At 47.2% G+C, this 19,534-nt stretch overlaps 1 protein-coding gene across 5 annotated transcripts in view; it reads right to left on the reverse strand.

Moving 5' to 3' along the window:
- The window catches only part of EXTL3 (exostosin like glycosyltransferase 3), a 135,930-nt gene that overhangs the window by 44,651 nt on the left and 71,745 nt on the right, over window positions 1-19,534 (reverse strand). Inside the window, exons 1-2 of one of the 5 annotated variants that reach the window (XM_019293041.3) lie at window positions 7,919-8,038; window positions 7,045-7,138 (exon numbers count right to left, since the gene is read on the reverse strand). The exons of 3 other annotated variants lie outside the window; for them this stretch is intronic. The gene's annotated coding sequence lies outside the window, so the exon portion shown is untranslated. Of the gene's footprint in view, window positions 1-7,044; window positions 7,139-7,918; window positions 8,039-19,534 lie in introns of those variants that run through there. One more of the 5 variants, XM_039568155.1, reaches the window with a different exon arrangement.

Here is a 19,534-nt window from a genome sequence, read left to right on the forward strand (position 1 = left end):
GCAGGACATTGAATTAGAGACTTCCAAAGATCCCTTCCAACCTCATTTATTCTACAATTCAAAGAAATGCCAGAGAGAAGCTGCAAGCCTTTCCTGGAGACATCTGAACTAGATAAAGTTGTAATGTATAACAAAAACAACTCTTTGTAAGCTTTTCATTGAATGTATGAGCTGGTGGCAGCGAGGAGCCTCCCAGCACACTGTGCTTCCCTCACTCCAGCATTTACCTCTGGACACAGGAACACATCTCTTCAGTTAAGACACAAATACCACTCTCACACTAAAATTCAAGGTGTTTTAGTGGCATTGTAGGACTTAATACTTGTAGGAGGTGATAAAACATTCATGAGAGCAAGACTGTGAGATTAAATGGGTTGGGCTGACATTAAAAGACATTTTATGGGACAGCCTTTTAAGGACCAGCTCTCTGCTCAAACACTACACAATCGTTTCCCCAAATCCTTTCGTGTATCCAACATGCAGAGAGATACACAAGGTGTGCACATCCCACCCTGGATCCTGTCTGGTTGCTGTAGTGGGAGAAAAAAAGCATGGATTAGATGCTGTCTGAATTGCAGGTGTCACCAGGTTTGGCATTGTTTTTTAATGCCTCCCTGTTACCGGAAAGTAACTATTGAGTTTCTCCAAAGTCAAAAGCTCCTCTCAGGTTCGTTTTCCTTTCAGCTGCTCCAACACCTGTCTTGCCAAAATCCATTGAAGACAAAATCTATAGTTCCTAGGATTCACATTTTGGAATGGTTCCAAATGCAAAGGTTTCACCTTTAATACACTCTCGCAAGGCACACAGCAATCTCCCTGACTTTGCTGGTCCTGATCCAGATGGAAAAAAAAACCCAAAGCACAAGCCAGTGTTTTTGCTGACCAGGATTACCTGACTTAGTATCAGCAGCCTTCAAGGACATGGTCTAACACACCCGAGTGGAAATCACCAGCGCTGGATGCAGTTCCCTTAAATCCTCTAAGCCTCTGCTTCTCTGCTGGAACAGCTAACTGCTGATAAACTCACTTTTAGACTATTTTCATAAAACTGAAGGTCAGCAAATGATTTGGTAATTAAATCTGTCACATAATTCTCAGCCTGATGCGTAACTCAAGCCAACTCCAGTGAGCAGAGTGGCAGGCAGGGTCGGCTGCCTGTCTGGAGGTGTGACAAGGCTGTGGGGTCACCAGGCCTTGGTGACAGATTCCTCAGAGCCACATCTTGCAGCAAGCTGTGTTTTGCAGCCTCTCCAAGCCCTGCCTACCCCACACCCACTTCTGCAGAGTTTCTCCATGTTTAGTGACACGTTCTTGTTTTGGTGGATCCCTTGGCTCTGGACAAGTCATCCTCCAGCAGCTCAGAAGTCGCCCCTTGCCCGGGGTGGCTTTGCAGATGAAGGGTGAGAAGTTGCACTGATCAATTCCCAGGGTCTAAAATGCTCCTGACTCTTTTCAAAGTCACTGAAGAAACATAACAATCCTGCCCCCAAAAAAGTCTCTGAACTGGGGAGGTTGTTCTGTTTTCAACCAGAGGAGGGCAACCACACACGTTCACAACAGGCAGCATCCTACTGCCTGATACAGTCAAGTGCACTTTATTCCCATTCCCAACCACCAGAAGAGTTGTTTTATCTTTCCCATTCTGCCTGATTTATGTCTATTCCCTTCCTTTTGATATTTAAAGAACATCTCCCAGTAGAATCACAGAATGGTTTGTGTGGGAAAGGACCTTAAAGCTCATCCAGTGCCACCCCCTGCCATGGGCAGGGACATCTCCCACTATCCCACGCTGCTCCAAGCCCTGTCCAACCTGGCCTTGGACATTTCCAGGGATCCAGGGGCAGCCACAGCTTCTCTGGGCACCCTGTGCCAGGGCCTCACCACATTCTGAGTAAAGAATTTCTTCCTGAAATCCAACCTAACTCTGCCCTTTGGCAGTTTAAAGTAGCAGAGTATATTCCCCTGCTAAAGAGAATTCCTCATTCCCCCTGCTCAGCAGCAATTCCAGCAGCCAGATCCAGAACCCATCGAGCTTGGCCCAACTGTGTGTGCCACTGACCTACAGAGAATTCATCAGTCCCAGCTGGAAAGTTGGGCACTGGGAGCAAGGAAACTGCTTGTGACATGGCTAAAAATAGCAAAGGGACCACGGATATTTTCTCCCTCTTGTACTCCTGCCTGCCCTGCTCGCACAAACCCTTTGGAGCCTGGATCAGGCTGTGCTGATGCTCTCCCGCCAAGTTTGAATCATGAGATGGACGTGAAAGGGTCTGTCCAGGAGAGCACAACCACCCTAACTTTTATATCTTGAGGCAGAATATCCTGCAAGTAACGCCATTCCTCAGCATTTAGCTGGAAAACCCAGGGAAAGGCACAAGTTTGTGGGAGAGGCACCGGGTGACAGCTCTTCACCCTCTCCTCTCTTCCTGTGGACAATTCAACAGCACAAGGCACTGGAGTTACAGGATGAGACACAGGGATTCACTCAGTACACAAAATGGAAATTCAACAACCCCATCAGCTCTGATTTTTAAGGACACTCATTTCCCCATCATCATTAAGCTCTGTGGTAAAAGCCACTTTATGAGCTCAGCTAATCTGGGATGCTGCTGTTGCATCATCACCTGATGTTGATAAACAACTATTAAAGAAAAAAAAAAAAGAGGCAAACAAATCCATGCTTCTCCTCTGGCCTGGGTGGTTTTCAGTACCATTATCAGTGAAAAAGGTGGTTTTTTCAGTACCATTACCACTGTGGTTTTGGTATGGACTGCCATGGTCCCAAGGCCTGTTCTCTGGCCCAAAACCAGAGGTAGAACTCAGCCACTTTCATGCTCTTGAGCTATCCCAAACACCCACAGACCACATCTGACTTGCCTTGGAGGTTTGATTCCTGGTTGTGCCAAGTTCTGGATCACATGGATCAACGGCAGCTGGCTGAGGTCACCGCTGGGTGGTTCCAGCCTGGACGAGCAAGTGAAGAGGAGCAGCCTCCCATGTCCTAAACCTGAGCTGTGCATCCATCTGGGAGCAGAGCCTGGCCCCTGGCTGGGGAAGGATTGGGAATCTCAGTTTTCCACTACTCCACAGCATTCAGTAACAAATAAATCCCATGGACCACACGGGGAGGGTTATTACTCCAGCACATATAAAGGAGACGTTGAAGTGACAGGAACTTCCCTTCCCACCTTTTGTGGGGATAATACAAATCAGCAGAGCAGAAACACATCCAAAACATCGCTTTTCAAAGCAGCAACAGATTTTTCTGTCAAAGGAGAGATTTCACAAGGATGTCTTGGGCATGGGTGGATTCATGGCAAAACAGTGAAGCGATGCGAGAGACACACGACCGTTTCTCCTCTCCGAGTGTCGAAAAGCTTTCAGGAGATTTATAAAATTAGAGCTGCTTATGATGAACATCTCAAAGGGAAAGGGGAGAGAGGAAGTGCTTCCCCCACGCAGCTCTCCAGCAGCAGCTCCTGATTGTACTCAGTGGGAAACACGGAGCACTCTCAGCACCTTCCCTCCCATCGAGCTCCAGGCACAGGGGAAGCTCAGCAATTTGCAGGATTTGGGTCCTTTTTTTTGTTCCCCTTCCCTCTCTCCCTCCCCATCCTCCCTTTGACAACCACAGAAAGAAAGATTGAGAAGAACACAGCAATTAAGGAATTTGAAGCCTCACTACCAGCTACTCTAAATGCAGGCACATGAAGCAGCAGGATTCTGCTGGTGACATTTGGACCACAAATGAAGTCCCCAAGAGTAATAAACAATCAGGTAAAGAAATCTGGAAAGAAATTACCCAGCACACCTCATCTTCCTGGTCCCCATGAGATCCATATAAAATGTGTTAATGCATCTGATTATGATCTAAATTATATACAGAGGCTCCTGCCAAACACTCTGTGAAGTTTCTTTATTGTTAAGTTGGAAGCTGTTTAAGAACGGTCCAGTCATCATGTTTCAAATTAGATTTGGGGAAAAAACATTTTCCTACTTTACTGCTGGCTCAGAACATGGGAAAAAGTCGGGATGTGGGTTTTCTACACTGAAAAAAGAGCAGGAAGAGTGGGAACAGAACAGCAGAAGAGCCAGTCTGTTTCCTGTCCTTTACTGTCACCTGAGCTGTGTGGCTTTACTGTCCCCACACATGCCAGAGAATTACTGCAGCTTCAGACAGTTTTCTACACATTTTTTCCTGAAAGGGGGATAAAACACCAAGGTGTTCCCATACACACTCTCCACAGGCCCAAAAATTTTCAAAGAAAGGATTTCTGGAAGAGTCCTGCTGAGAAGACCTGGTAAAACACCATGTGAGATTTTCCCCACACCTGTGAGGGCTACCTGAGCTGTCACTTATGCTGCCAGTCCTTTGTGCTGCCTGGAGGCAGGTAAAAAAGCTGGGTTTCCCCCCAGCATGCTATACCAGGACTGGAACTTTTAAAAAAAATAGAGATACACCCCTCCCAGGTGTATGTGCAAATTCGGGAGAGCACCCATAGTTTTACCTGCAAGCCTGACAACCTCACATGTGCTGAAACCTCCCCCAGCCCAACCTGTGCTTTCTCTCCTGCTGGTGTCTGGCCAATCCTTTGCTCCATGGATCAGCACCTCCTTGCCTCTGCAGGGCTGGATTCCCAAGTCAGAAGCAGAGCCAAGGTCACCTTGCTCAGAGGAGCTGGATTTTAAAAGGAGGGTCCCTGTATCTATTAGAAGTCTCCCATCCATTACCTATGCCCTTCCAAGCTCACAGCTGCAGCCACAACTGCATAAATCTGGACTAAGCAGGGCCCTGTGGAAGTGAAATAGGATATAAATAGTTCTTACAGGTTCATTTTGCTCTATACATGGATATAAATCATACACATACACACATATATATATGCCAGCTATCTGCCTGTACCTCATTGAATCATGCAATGATCTGGGCTGGAAGGGACTTTAAAGCTCATCCCATCCCACCCCTGCCATGGGCAGGGACATCTCCCACTATCCCACGCTGCTCCAAGCCCCATCCAGCCTGGCCTTGGACACTTCCAGGGATCCAGGGGCAGCCACAGCTTCTCTGGGAATTCTGTGCCAGGGCCTCACCACCACTCTTACAGTAAAGAATTTCTTCCTAATATCTCATCTAACCCTGCAGATCTGCAGGAAGTCAGGGATGAGAACAACCATTTCTAGCCACCCGTGGTAATGCAGTGGTTTAAACACCCAAAAAATGCTTTAATGTAGGATCACAGGCTGGATCCCAGCCAGGCAACAGCACTGCTTTTCAAGGAGTATTTATCTCCATAAAACACTTCCTGAACAACGTGCTCGGTGCTTGAAAACAAAGCCTTGCTAAACAACCAGGTTTTAACCTGGAATTCTGCATGTTGGCATTCTCTGCTGCTCCAGATGAGTCTGATTCCCTTACACAGCATGGTGATTTTCACTCTTTTTAAGAAGAAAAGGAATTTTCTCTTTCAGTTTAACTTTGAGGCAAGATGGAAGACCACAGCCTGGCCTCAAAGATGTGAGATCTTTTGAACTCCAAGTCAGCAGGCTCTCACAGGAGCTGAGCTCGAGGGCTGCTCTGGAATAAATCAAAAAGGATTTACTCTTTCACTTGAACAAGGCAGGAAAAAAAACCTCCATAGATGCACAGATATGGGGTTGGGGGTAGGGAGACAGCTAAAATATTTAAAAAAAAATAAAAAAGGCAACTTAAGAATGCCGTGATGGTTTGATAGTCACAGTCCCATAAGCTAAACACCACCCTGCATGGTTGGATTTCCTGGAGGAAATCACAGGCACAGTTACTAAGCCTGCTGGAAGCAGTTCAGCCCAAGAATATAGGGAGCAGATGCTCCAAACATGACTCCCAAGGACACGGCGCTCCTGGAGAAATCCTCTGACAGAGAGTCAAAATGGGGGCTTGAACTGGCCGTGTGTTATTAGAGATGCAGCTGTGATTTCCTCCCAGAGTAGCAGAGTTCAAGGCCAAAAGGGACCTCGAGAGCACCTAATGTGCTTCATCACAGCCCATCACACTTCATCCAAGTTTTCCTAAGAATAAGAGTCAGATTTAGCAGCCAGATTCCAACCCGAGTAACCCTGGTGGCTCCCAGACACAATCCACGTGCTGCTTCCACTCCAAAACTTGGGCTGACAGAGCAGCTTTGTGCAGGATGCTGCTGCCTCTTGGTGTCCTTGTGTCCCTGTGCCAGAAAATGCCATTCCCTGGAACAGGCAGGAGTGAAATGACTCCGTGCTCCAGCCCCTTTGCTTCACTCCTGACACCTCTGCTGGAGCCCACACTCATCAGTGGTTTTGACAATACTCCAGAGCTGGAGCTTGCCTGAAGGAGCTCAGCACAGGGCACAAAATCTCATCCTCTGGCTTCCTCACAGGAGTGAGAAGAAAACTGGAGAAGGAGAAATGTGCTGCTGGCAGCAATTCCAGCCTCTGCAGTGAGATTGGAAGGCTCCCAGTCAGCCACACACCCCCGCAAGAGCTGTGCACCCATGGACTAATCCTCACACCTCAATTACAAAGAGTTTGGGGACAAGAATGTGCCCAGAGAATGATGCTAAAGAAGAAAAATGTTCAGAGCCCAACTTCCCTCTGAGCTGCGTGCAGGGATTTGGATCCCAAGGCACCCAGACACTGAGCTCAGACCATTAGTGACATTCAACACTGCTTTTAAAATCAGAATTTAAAACTGCTGAAACCAGAATATTGTGAAATGCTGCTTCTTCGCCTGCAGCTCTGCCAAATGAATTTGGCTAAAACTTTCAGCAATTAATGGATGATTAAATGGAAGAGCTGATGGCCAAAAAATATGTAAGGGACTTGATTAAAGCTCTGGGGGTGACATTGTGCCCTATTTTTACAAGCTTTCCTCATCTCACCATTATTTCAACTGGACTATGGGGAGCAGGAGAGTGTTGTTAGAAGGGTGTGAGAAGTTCTGGCAAATTATGTTAAAATCCAGCATGGGAAGAAGCAACTCAGCCCCAGGCATGGGGCAGCCTTACACAGCAGAGCTCCTGTGTGCTTTACCTGTTGTTCCTTGGCTCAGACCTGTCCCACATCCCACATTGACTCCTTGACCACCTCTCTTCTGCCTCCCAGTGCTGATCTCAGGGTTTCCCTCCTGTGAAACAGAAAAACCCAGACAAAACCACATGGACTTAAGAAATCAGTTATGTATGGCCTCGAGGCATTGTACAAGAGAGGCACTCTGACACAAACATTCCTTCTGGGCCTCTCCAAACAGGGACTGAGCAACGTGGGAGAGTGGAAGGTGGCCCTGTCCATGGCAGGGTGTGGAATGAGATGAGCTCTAAGGTCCCTTCCTGCCCAAACCATTCTGGGATTCTGTGATTTATGACATGGTCTTAAGCCTGGAAGCTCCCACAGGCTTGACAATTTGGGCTGCTGGGGAGTAAGGGAGGCTGGAGGACACCAAAGGGGGAATCAGGCGCAAATGAGACCACCTGGAGAAGGGACATTGCAAATCTAAAAGGGATCAGATGTGGGTCACCAGCTCCCAGCTCCATCAGCTCTGAGCCAGCTTCCAGGCATTCTCAGCTCCCTTCACACAAAACTCTTCCTCTACGACACCTGATAATAGACAGCTCCCAGGTTACATCCGTGCGATCATTTCCCACAAAAATATTGAATAAAAGCATCAACTCCACTGTTCCGTAAGTGCCAAGGTCCAAGAGGATCACTGCAAGCCACCCAGCCTGACCTGTTCTGTGACACACCACGAGTTCCACCCACCAAGTCCAGCCTCAAGCCCAGCAATTCCCCCCAATTCTTCATCCAGCTTTTTCCCTAGCTCAAATCCTCTCTCAGCCACATTTCTGCTGCTAACAACCATCTGATCTCAGCAGACAAACATATAAAATATTAAAAGAAAATAAAATACCTTTAGTTAAGAAAAGCCCAAGGCTCCAGGATTATCCTTCGGTGGCGGGCGATGCCTTGGCCGTCAGTGGCATTTCCCTTTGTTTTAGAACAAAAGGGACCATCCACATCCTGCCTTCATCCTCCTACACAGCCTCTGGGACAGCAGAGCATCCCAACCTCCCTCTCCCCACCCTGACTCTCACTAATGTGTTCCATACTCAAAGCCTCTCCGCAGTCCCAGCTCCAACGCCGCTCCCAGCAGGGAGTCGGGGCTGGTCCTCGGAGGCTGGTGCTGCTTATAAAGGCTGCTTCCATCCCTGTCACTTCAGCTGGCAAAACACTTCCTGAGTGCCCACATCTTTGGGATACAAAAAGGAAACACATCACGATCGGAGCTCGTCTCTCCTGGCAGGCTGCGGGTCCTGGCACGGTTCCATCCGCACGCGGCTACAAAATGTTTGCAGAAACAAGAACAGCCACGACCCTTCTATCCCCTCCTTCCTTGCCTGATCGCAAAGCTTCTCCCAGAGTTCTCCAGAAATCACGAGTGAAGATGTTACTCAACAGCCACAGCCGAGGATTTCATTTCAACATGACCTGTGAAATATCCACTTCAAACCTCACCCACGCTGCACGAGCCCAGCATCTGCACAGCCCTCGCCGCCTCTCCTGGGTCTGGAGATGTTTTATGGCAAGCTTGGAATGCCGACAGTTTACAAAAAATAAAAATCTGTTGGTTTGGGGTTTTTTTCCCCAAAGCCACCAATTATTTTGAGTCTCTGAAACTCCGGCCACTTGGGGCAAAGGAGCCAAGGGACCAGAGCATCTGGCAATGGGATGCCCAAATCTATCAGGCAAACAAAGCACTCTCCTGAGAATCACAGAATGGTTTGGGTTGGAAGGAACCTCAAGGATCATCTCATTTCAACCCCCTGGGACACCTTCCATTAGAAGAGAGCTTAGAGGGTTTTTTTTAATTTTAATGTAAGCTCTGGAAAACCTCAGGCTCTTCATAGAACAAATGCCACTTCATGATTAAAGTGAAGTCCCCTCTGTAATAAATACTATATAATTAATATGATGTAAAAATCCCAGCATATATGAACATTTTATTCTGATCACTGTCATTAACAACAATAACAGCATCCCAGCATAGGCTCACCCCAAAAAAAGGGTGGTTTCTCCTTACTTTCCACCAGAGAAGAGGAGGGAAGTAGCTGTTACAACTTCATTTTATATTTTATTAGCTTTTACAAACCAGCTATGCTAAAAGGTTGCACCAGTAATTTAAACTGCGTTTGTCAGCAGAAGTGAAGGACATTGTGGGATACATTTTATTCCAGCTCTTTTATTGCCTGGCTCCTTGGAGTGATTCAAGCAGCTTAAGGATTTTAGAGGCACTGTCACAACAGTATCTGGCCCGTCACAAGTTGCTATTTTAACAAAAAAAAAGTACCCAAAAACTCCGACTTTCAAAGAATTGGCTGGACAGCAGAAGCTGTTCAAGACTCAGCAACTCCTGAATGCCACCAAATTATTCCCTCACAGGGGCAGGCACTTTCTGCAATGTTATTCTCACTTGGCAGAAGGGGAGTGGGATCCATAAAACGGGGAAATGCTGATTTTTGCAGCTCTGCCAAACCACAGGAACACACAGAAACACATCGTGACTCTCCCCACCCTCGGGAGCCAGCAGTGCTCTGTCACATCTGCTGGGACACAGACAGCAGGTGACAAGATGGGGACAAGAGCACAACGAGGCTGGCACAGACCCAATCCAGGAAAGCTTCCAACAGTGCTGGCCAGAGGAGAAATGTTTTGAAGATTCCTGAGACAGCAGGCATCTGCTTTCTGTCCCAGCAGCACCCCAGCGTTCTCCTGGACTCTTCCCAATGGACGATCAAAAAGCAAATTAATTCCTTGAACTCAAGGACCAACCCCTTCTCATCACAACCCCAAGCTGGTGGGAGATGCTGGTTTTCATCCCCATCCAGCTGTCCCGGACACCACGGGGCTGGAGGGGAAGAACATCCCACTGCTGAGATGTCTGCTGGCTGCTTGCCTGGCAGAGAACTCAATTCCAGACTCCATTAGGGAAACTATCCCAGAAAAACAGGGAAATGCTACTTTGTGGGAGGGTGGAATGAACAGGGCCGTTCCTGGTCAAAGCACTGCAGTACTTTGGGCACAGATAAATCTGAGTGACCTCAAAGCCCGGTGTCCCCATTGCTCCCCAGGATGCAGAGCTTTCCTGAGGTCCCCATCTCCTACCCACACACAGCAAGCCATGAAACACACGTGGGTCACCTTATCCCACCTCCTGGGGTGCTTGCAGAGAGGGGGGTGCAAGGCTGACAAACCTGGAAGGGCTCACAGGGCCATGGGGTCACCTGCACTGATCCCGGGTCACTCTGTGCCATAGGCAGAGGAGAGAAATCCTCACCCTCACCCCGTCCAACCTGACCTTGGACACTTCCAGGGGTGGCGCAGCCCCAGCTTCTCTGGGCAGCCTGTGCCAGGGCCTCCCCACCCTCACAGCCAAGAATTTCTTCCCAATATCCCATCTAGCCCTGCCCTCTGGCAGTGGGAAGCCAGCAGATCTTCAGATGATGCCACACCAGTATTGGAGAATGGGTCATTCTCAACTGTCCCCCTTCAGCACATGCAGACACTGTGCCAGGAGAGCTCCATGTTTCCCAGAGCTTAAAATCTGTGAGGACAAGCAAAACTTAATTTGCAAAGAAAGATCCTTTAAGCAGAGGGAAAGTCCTCATACCCGGACTTGGGCAGTTTTAAGTTTGGGACATGTTTTAATGTATTAAAAAAAGTTTTTCAGGTCATCTTTGATGCAGAGTTGTCTGGGAGGGGGAGGCTGTCAGATGGTGTCTTAGCAAGGGAATATCTGTTCCCTGGGCACAGAGCCTTGTGAACTCCCTGTGGCACCTGCATATTCTGTGTTTGTACTCCAAGCCCCACGGACACTCCTTTGATGTGTTGCCATGTGGTGAGCTGGAGCTCCTAAAGGTCTCTGGAGATCACAGGATCTACGTGACGGGATGTATTTAGTGGATAAGGAGCCTTCCATCCTTTGAAACAGAACTTTGCTGTGTTATCTTGTTTAAAGAACATGTAAATTGCTTCTTTTTTCATGCCTGATGCAGAGAGCAGCTGTGGACAGATGCCCAGGAAGGATCCACGGGGAATCCAGCCCTGCTCTTACACACATGGTCTCCTCCTGGCCTCTCCAGCTCGCTGCTCCAACATAAACAAGTGAGACCTACATCCTCCTGGAAATTAAACCCAGCCTCTCAGACATGTACACAGATCTCCTCCTGCCCCGCAGGAAACGGGGATGGAGAATTTGCAGCCCCAGGTGGCCCGGAGCAATCCCTGTTCATGGGGGCTGGGGAAGGCCAGGAGTGGAACACGCAGCACTAAGTGGCATCTTGGGATATTTAATGCTCTCAGTTTTCTTTTCTGATCTCATCTCTTCATTAGCCAGAGAAATTTGTCCATTTTCCTCTGCTCATCCTCACAGTGTTCACCAAAAAGCTTCTTCCTTTACTCCTGGGCACAAAAGCATCCCAATCTGCTTCCATTTCACTCTTCCCTGACAATTAGCCACCCTTGCTTCCCTATTTTCTCTTCCTTCAAGGCTCTTATCCAGGCTGTTTTTTTCTTTCCCTCACCTGCCTGCACCACCATTACTTTTCCCACTGTCAGAGGTGCCAATCTAAAATTCACTTGAGTTATTTGAGCTCATTCTCCTGCACTAAGGCAGACGAATACTGCAGCCTAATACAGAAATATGCCCCTGGAAATCATTCCTGGGATGCAACGCTCCCACCTGAGCTGAAGGCCAACGTGATGGAGACAGAGCAACACAAGCCCAGATCCACAGCTCTGGAAAGCATTCCTGGCATTCCCATTCCAAGTGCCATTAAGGAGATGCCGAAGTCCAGCAGACGTCTGGACAACACAAAACATTAAACTGAGCTCTGATATTTAAGAGCAGAAAAGTTTCCCAGGCTAATTCAGGCAATGTGTCCCATAAAACTGGCAAAAAACCAGTCCATTAACTGCATTTGCTCTCCAGCATTTGCTCCTGAATTGTTTATGCACAGAGGTTTCCTAGCATATTAATCCTCCAGAAAAGAACGTGTAAAACAGAGCTGGAAATGAAGGAGTGCTTGGGGATCCTGTTGTTATGAGTGGGATAAAGCAGGAGGGGCCTACGGGGGGAGAAATCCCCACAAGAAAACTCCAGAGAGCCACTATTTACCTTCCCCTTCAGCAAGCAAAATCCCACAAACAGGGAAATTAAAACCTGTTGTTGCAAGCAGAGACAAAGTCAAAGATTTCACAATCCTGCTGTGAGAAAGGAATTTTAACAGGCTGGTAGAGGATAAACTGTTAGTTTCTTCCATAAACCTGAACAAAACCAGTGGATTTCCCAGAAACAAATTGGGAAATTATCCCCTCGGCCCCAAGAGTCAAGTCCAAACCTGCCACCAAAGTTTCTTCACAGACTTTGCCAGGCTGGGGTTCAGGCTCACGATCCAAATTCAGGCAGGTTGGAGATGCCCTAAAAGCTGCCGAGTCACCGGAAGGGAAAGGGATTTAAGCTAATAATTTACCTTACAGCTGACCAGGAGCTGCCAGCACACAAGGCAGGGTGTAACTCTCACTGGAAATGCTCCACTGGGAGCTCCGTGTGTTCCCAGTCACCCAGTCCAGATGCCACAATTCCCCTTTCATGCCCTCCTGCAGGAGAAACAACTCTCCACCTTGACTTTTGGATGGCCAAGTGACCACTGAAATCCCAAAGGGACAAAGATCCCCTTTAAAAATCCCTAAGTTTCCTCAGCAAGCTCAAGTCTGCCAATCGAGCTGACAGAGAGGGCTTTGCATAAGAAAAGGAGGAATGCAGGGATTTCCAATGTGGAAATGAGGGTGGATAAGGAAAACAGGACATTTACTCTGGAACTGTTACCCCTAACATTTATCAACAAGGAGTAACATGACAAAAAACCAATATTTAAACTGTATATTAGGAATAATTCCTTCTCCAAAAGGATTGTGCCAGCTCTGGCACAGCTGCCCAGGGCAGGGGGTGGAGTCCCCATCCCTGGAGGGATTTAGAAGCTGTGTGGATGTGGCACTTGGGGATGTGGGTCAGTGGTGGCTTTGGCAGTGCTGAGGGAACAGTTGGACTCAATAATCTTAGAGAAGTCTTCCAGCCTAAATGATTCCATGATTAGGACTTATTTTGAGGGGAAAGAAGGATATTTTTCATCCTTATCTAACTCAGAAAAAACTTCATTAAAGAAACCACTTTGCACACACTTCAGAGGCTCAAGACATTCGGGGATAAAATTGGACCTTCAAATTAAGGTTCTTCACGTCCCTTTCCACCTGAACCCACAGCTGGGGATATTACAAATCCCTTTCACCTTAAACCAGTTACGTGGCACAAAGAATTAGCATGAAAGTGAGAGATGCTCAAATGAACTGCTGCAACGAAGAACTCGAGGCACGTTAGAGTCTCACGGTTCTTCCTTCTCCAGCAGGAAGAACATTTAGAAGTAGCAACAATCCCCTTCCAGAAAATTGTCCTAAGCTTCCAGCCCACTGTCAAAATTCTTTCAAAAGGAACTGGTCCAAGAAAGAACCTCCACCATTTTATGGTGCAAAGCCACCCTCTGTTCCACGACAGCATTTTGCTTTCACAGCAGAAAAGGTGCCTTGAGATTTTTGTCTTCAAGAAAGGCAATGGAAACTTTCCTTGCTCACTGCCACCAAACTGGTGTCGCCCTCTCTAGATCTCAGCATTCCCACGGGTAAAGAAAAAGCAAGTTCAACCTCCAAAGATACATTCAAAGAGGCAGCAAATCCAACCCTTCCTGGGAATTTGCTCCAGTGATTAATCCCAGCCCATGTCTACCTTTCAATGTCACCTTCCAAGCAGCTTTCCCCGTCCTCTCCAGGTCTCAGCAGTACCCAGCAGCCTCTCCCCAAAGATGGGACTCAAGTTTTGGTCTCTCTCCTGACCCATAAACACAGTGGGAGAGTTTAAAAGTTCAACTCTAGATCTTTTCACCCTGATCCAAAAGTTGCCCTGCTGCTCCTTCTGCAGGATCTCCAGCTTTTCCCACGTCTATTTTAACATACGGATATCAGAGCTAAATACGCTACTTGAACAGTATTTTCAGAAATGCAGTTTTTGGAGTAAAAACATCCTTTGGTCCTATTTCCCAGCTCACATGTCCGTAGATGGCATTAAACGCTTTTTATTCTGGGAACTGAAGCAGATTTGGCTGCTCAGTCCAAGCACAAGTACCTTTGCACAGCGACTGCTCCTGAAGGGCTGAGCCCTCTGCCCCAGGCACAGCCCATGATGCTCCCTCCATCCTCCAGCTGAAAAATCATCTGCATTACTCCAAGTCATCTATCATATTCTGGGAACGATTTATTACTCCACTGGTGTTGTGAACTCCACAGATTTCCTTGTTCTCTGTACTTGATGAAAATCACAAGAGCCAGGATGCAGCTACTCCTAAGAACCCTGATGATCACATTTGCAGCACTACAGCTTTATCACAGCCTTTCCGTGACTTTTATTTCCTATCCTGATGAAAAAAGAGCAGAGACAGGGGCTCACATGATCTTCACGACAGCTCTGATGCTGCCTGGTCACACAAAGATGAATTTGTTCAGTGCAGATCACGGAGAACCCACTCCTCCCTATAAGCACAAATTTTACACTCAATTTCTTTTCACTACGGATAAGAGAAAATTGATTAAGCAGAAGAGGTCCTTAAAAAATGAATCTTCTTATATGCTCTTTATCAAACAAAAATAGCCTGAAAAACTGGCAAATCTAAGTGTTTGCCCAGCAGATAAGACAAATCACCCTTCAGTGACTCTCACATTTCCCTCCCGCCGCGTGGAACTCCTGCAGGCCTTTGTCACCACAGGAACGAAGGGTGGTGCCACCAGCAATGATGTTTAATTCTGTAACTTCAACACGTGCAAAAGCTTTATTGGAAGGTTATTGAAGTCCAGAACCCTGCTGCATTTTGTCACAGGCTCCATCTCTAAGGCAAGCAGGCTGCTTGCTGGTTTGGTTTGTTACAGAAGAACAACTCCTGCATTAATTCCTGCTGGGCAAACTGAGCATGGGGGAGATGTGTGTTCATCTCAGCCATTCTGCAAGAAAAAATATCCTGAATCAGAAAGACAGGCCCAGAACATTCTGTAATGCCCCACCATATTTATTTTTCTTGCAGGTCACCACCCACCTCTGTCACGGTGTCCCACAGTGGTAGGGAGGAGAAGAGAGATCCAACAGGCAGGAATTGTGCAGCAAGATTCTTTTTTTAAATTATTTTACAACTCTTTTTTAGACTTTTTTCTTCATAGTCTAATTGGTCAAAGGATCAGCCATCCCTTGGGGTGATTGTCTAAAATCCTAAAACATCCATTGTCAAAATATTTTTCTACTGTACTATAAACAAGGCTTTGCAAGGTCTCAGGTGTTCATGGTTTATAGAACTCTACAAACACCTTCCATGAGAGAGAAAAGTATCTCACGGGACTGGAAAGAAGCAAGAAAAATTCTTGCTAGCAGCAATATTTGTATCCACACACCTCCACCAAAAGAAAAAGAAGGGTGTCATCCCCACTGTCCCCCATGAGGCTCCAAGCCAAGAGCCCAATGCCCCATCCCACCTCCAGCCTGGACTCTTACAGAAATACAATTTGTACAACTGTGTTTTCTGACACCTCTTTTAAAACCTTCTGAAGAGGTTTCAGCTCAAATCTGGCCTAGCATGAAGCTCTTAAGACACAAAGGTTGTGCCTCCACAAAGACAGGAGCCTCAGAGGACGGGCAAGGACCAGCAGCTGCTGCTCATGAGGGGATGCCTCAGATTCTAATACATCACAGAATGGTTTGGGTTGGAAGGGACCCTAAAGCTCATCCAGTTCCACCCCCCTGCCACGGGCAGGGACAACTTCCACCATCCTAGGTTGCCCCAAACCTTATCCAGCCTGGCCTTAAACACTTCCACATTTATATACATTTTCTCATCTTTACCACCACACAGCTATATGTGTTTACGTATATATACGTACGTATTTTCACATACTCAGAGAGGGCAGGTCCTACTAAACTCCATCATCCTGCAAAACTAAATCCAGGGTGTCCAAAACCACTGCTCTGGGAACAGTATTTCTGAAGAGATTGTTTCCAGCAACTTCCCCAAAATGACACAGTCCATGGGAACAGCAAGGACAGGATCCAACCCGAGGGTGATATTCAGTGATGATTAAGAAACACATATTTTCTCCCTCCTCTCCCCCTTAATTCCCTGCCCCAATTCCCTCAGTGCTTCCAAATTGGCCCAGCTTTGGTGGATTTTTTATGGGAACTGCAAAAGGGATATTTGCCAGCCATCCAGTCACTGCTCCCAAGTGCAGAGGCACCATGACTTGAATTGGTCACCCTGCCTTTATTTGTATGTGTTTTTAATTGTAAAGGAACGTATTTTCACAGTCTCATCCTCCAAAGCAGCTGAGCAGTTTTCATTACAGTCTTCCCAAAAAGCACCAGCAAGCAACTGGTTGGAATGTTCCACCTGAAGCTTGACATAATATGAACAACTGAAAACAGGATTTTCAAGCACAAGAAAAGCTTAGGAATGCCACCATTCCCCTCTCCCAGGTTAGGAACCTCCATCAATCCCCTCTCAGGGCTTTCTACCCACCCTTCTCTGCTGGTTTGCTTTGCTTCAATACCCAAGTTAGGCTGCCTGCTCCTCTGGAATAGACCTCAACAGTGTATTTGTCCATAAAAAACACATCAGTGCTGCTTTGCACCCAAAGCCACCCATTTTAGCCATGGTTTCACTCAGCCACTCCAACAAGTTTTTAAAAATTCCCTTTCGGTGCCCACACACAGGCCACCAGCAGGATTTCTGAGCAGGCAGAACATGAATGTGTGTTGTGACACACATTGAACATTTCCATAATCGGGATTTCACGTTACTCAAAAGCAATTTGATGTTTGGTTTGGGATTTTTTTAAGTCTCCAGCAAACCCTGAAGCTGGGGATGAAGGAGAAGGGCAGGTCAAACATGGCCAGACCCCGTTTTTACATGATCCTTGGCCAACTCTGCTTCTCTATCGCCAAGCTACAAAAAATTCTCTCTCACAAAAATCAGATGGCACCGTAACCGAGCCCACCATGAAAAATAAGGAATCAGGAGGGAAAGGGATGGGCAGGATGCTGATAAAATCTGATGCTGCCAGTCTTGTCAGCTCATTACTTGAGGCAGCCTGGGCTCCCCATGAGGTCCCATGAAGCACGAATGACTTAATCAAGGGACCTCCCTGGGGCTGAGGGAGATGCTCATGAATAACAGCATCAAATCAAAGCCTGGGAAATCAGTGGCATCCTATGGAAAATTGATGGGATCAGCTGGTAAATCCTTAAGCTGTTAAGTGGTGCCTTGCTCCTGCCTCATACCAAAAAATTGCCCTGAGCAGAGCTGGAGGCACAAGGAATGCTAAAAAGCCAAAAATGGGGAATTGGATTCCAGAAGTCTGCAGAAAACTGATCCACACCTTTGGAGAGTGCCACGAGGGACAGGACACAGGGAATGGCTTCCCACTGCCAGAGGGCAGGGATAGATGGGATATTGGGAAGGAATTCCTGGTTGTGGGGGTGAGGAGGGGCTGGGATGGAATTCCCAGGGAAGCTGTGGCTGTCCCTGGATCCCTGGGAGCATTCAAGGCCAGGTTGGACGGGACTTGGAACAACTTGGGATGGTGGAAGGTGTCCCTGCCCATGGCAGGGGTGGAATGGGATGAGCTTCCAGGTCCTTCCAACCCAAACCATTCTGGGATTCCACGGTTCTAAGGCAGGAGCATCTGTGCACCTCTATGGGAACACAGTTTCCGAATTTATAAGCACATTTTCTCATTTTCAAGCCAACCTGGACAGCAGCTTTACAGTCACCAAGTGCCTTGGGCACACCCAGCGCTGCAAAATCTGCAACGACTTCAAATTCTTTACTAATAACATATTCTCCATATTAATCTTCCCCAAATGATCCATACTGGGAATTTATGTATGACCCAGTATTAAAATCCACTGTAACTGTGTCTCTGAGCATGTCATGGAGCTTAAATACAGGCGAGCAGAAGGCATTAAGAGGCTGCTGAGAATCATTTTCTAGTACACTGGAAAGGACAAACTGTTTTTATGAGTGTGTGTTTTACAGTCTGTTTTTTCAAATTAAATCTAAAATAGTTCCCAGATAGAAGCTGCATCATTCCAACTTCAATCTAAGGAATACTTTATTTTAAAAAATAAAATAAAAAAAAGAGGTGAAGCATGAGAAAATATGACTCCACAGGAAGGCCAACAGTGTCTTGTGCTACTCAGAGAGGACTCAGAGACATGGTGACAAAAACCCTAAAGACTTTTTTCTGAGCAAAGATTCAAATAATAAGGAAGCAGTCCTAAAACAGTGGCATCAAAGTTTGTCCTTAATTCCACAATGAGTGCATCAGACTGTGGCAAATTTCTTTACAAAGCTCCAGGCATCCATGAGGCAGCTGGAGAAGGAAAAGGATTCCCTTGCCCACAGTGTTCTTATCCACTGCCTCCAAGTAGCTCTCCTTCTACAAATCAGTATTTTCCATTATTTTTAAGAATCCCATATAGCTCTACATGGCTCTAACCCTCTTCCCAACTCACAGCACCTCCAAAGCTGGAACTCAGCTTTTAATCAGCATCAGCAACGATGGTCCAGATCATCTCTGATTCCAGGGCTGGAGAGGTGATGCAGATCCCTCGTGTTTTGTCAAGCAAACGAATACTTGGAAGAGCAGAGAGGAGATGAAACCAGGATCCTTGGAGTTGCACATGGGGGCAGAAGTGCAATCAGCACCTGGCTTGATTTGCATCTCCCACAAATTGCACGTATTTATAATTTGGTCAGGACAAACGTAGGAGTGGTTTGATTACAGGACCCCAGGGATGGAAAAAGCAGCTCCCTTGGCAACTTCCAGCCTGGCTGCTGCAGGGGAGGAAGGAATAGGAGGGGAATCACTACAAATACCTCTCTTCCACAGTTCAGAGGGAACAATTCCCATGCCCTACACACTGAGTATGGTTTGGTCTTACTCCCCCTCCAGTCAGGGTGGCCATACGCCTCTCCTAAACACCTCCTGGGTGTCCTGGCCATATCCCAGGCAAGAAACCATGGCCATCCATGGATCAACAGCAGCCCAGCACTCCTCAGCATGTCACCCTCCATCCCCCCCCTGCCAGAGCCAGATCCCTAGGGGTCACCAGGGAACAGAGTGAAAACAAACAGATGTGCTTAGAAAGAAATGCTTGGGAGGAACTGAAAGCAGATTCACATCTCCCACCCTTTACTCTCATTTCCTCTCCTTGGACCTGACCTCCTGCCTGCTAATGCTGTCCTTACTCCAGCTTCTGGCTCCTACCCCAACCCTCTTAAACTCCTCATCCATCATAAAATCACAGAATATCCAGAGTTGGACCCACCAGGATCTCAATCCAGCTCCTGGCCCTGCACAGACACCCCAACAATCCCACCCT

The sequence above is a fragment of the Corvus cornix genome, chromosome 3, assembly GCF_000738735.6.
Source record: "Corvus cornix cornix isolate S_Up_H32 chromosome 3, ASM73873v5, whole genome shotgun sequence".
In the NCBI taxonomy this organism is placed as follows: domain Eukaryota; kingdom Metazoa; phylum Chordata; class Aves; order Passeriformes; family Corvidae; genus Corvus; species Corvus cornix.